Source organism: Frankliniella occidentalis, unplaced genomic scaffold, assembly GCF_000697945.3.
Source record: "Frankliniella occidentalis isolate FOCC.00 unplaced genomic scaffold, Focc_3.1 Scaffold195, whole genome shotgun sequence".
Lineage (NCBI taxonomy): Eukaryota > Metazoa > Arthropoda > Insecta > Thysanoptera > Thripidae > Frankliniella > Frankliniella occidentalis.
Genome location: NW_026267321.1, coordinates 230284 through 231352, shown reverse-complemented (window position 1 = coordinate 231352; position 1069 = coordinate 230284). Strand labels below are relative to the sequence as shown.

The 1069-nt window shown below is 36.9% G+C and overlaps 1 long non-coding RNA gene across 1 annotated transcript; it reads right to left on the bottom strand.

Annotated features, from left to right (window-relative positions):
• Positions 1 to 577: 577 nt before the first annotated feature.
• LOC113216360 (uncharacterized) lies at positions 578 to 839 on the bottom strand. Its single transcript, XR_003303989.2, has 2 exons — positions 718 to 839; positions 578 to 640 (listed from the first exon to the last, which is right to left on the bottom strand). It is a non-coding gene; the product is annotated as an uncharacterized LOC113216360 (long non-coding RNA).
• Between the last annotated feature and the right edge of the window lie 230 nt (positions 840 to 1069).

Here is a 1069-nt window from a genome sequence, read left to right as displayed (position 1 = left end):
CACTGTCAAGAATAACCACGGAAAAAGCCACAGAAAATGTCTGGTCAATTGATTACCCGGAAGTTCTGTAGTCAACCGTACTGGACTACGGATAGATAACAGAATTCCGTATCAGTTCTGTTAAGACCTACGGTTAAACTACGGATAGTCTGTACACGGTAAAATTCCATCATTTTAACTGAAAAACTACAGAAAAATTCCATTCTTTGAGCACACAACCACGGAAGTTCCTGAACCATGAACCTATCCGTGGTTCCTTGAAAGAGCACAAAATAGTTTTGTGCTCCATCAGGTAATCACGGAATTTAACCTTTGACGTAGTAAACAGGAACATGGTGCAAAGCTAGTCAATAGCTTAATTCTCTTTCGTCACTAAACTTACGATATGAAGGGACAAGCACCGAAGCATTACGCCATGCAGGGGAGAGCGATGTTCAACATTACTGAATCCGCCATTAAGTTTGATGAGGGAAGAGATCAGAGATTATGATGCTGGCATACCAAAAGCAGGAGCCAAGAAAGCTGAGACGACGCTGAAAGTTGATTTCTTCAAGGTAAGTTCAAATAAGAAAATGAATTTGAAAGAGTCTATTTTTTTAATAAACATCTTTCCTACAACCAGCAAGATTTCCAAACCAACCTGTCAAATATATAAAAAAGTGAGTTACCACCATTTTTATGTAAAAAAAAAAATAGACAATATCCAGCAATATTTACCTTCAGCTGAGAACATTTTTTAGAAGGGACACAAGAACTGTTTACATTCCTTGAATCGCAGTGATTACTTCAAAATAAGTGCAAGGGTATAAATCAACTTAAATTATGTATACAAAGAACCTGTAAAGAGTGAAAGAGGGGTAATTACTTAACTGAGACATTTGAAAAATCAAAAGAAGTAGATACAAATAAAAACTTGCCTTAACATAAAATGGTAGTGAGTAATGAATCTTTTATGTACTTTCCACACTCAGAGACAAGAAAAAAGATCATGGAAACGCATAGGACCAAGCAAAGGACCCTCCAAGTTCAGCTTCAAACCATAAGGACCGTTGGAGATTTGGAAAGGATT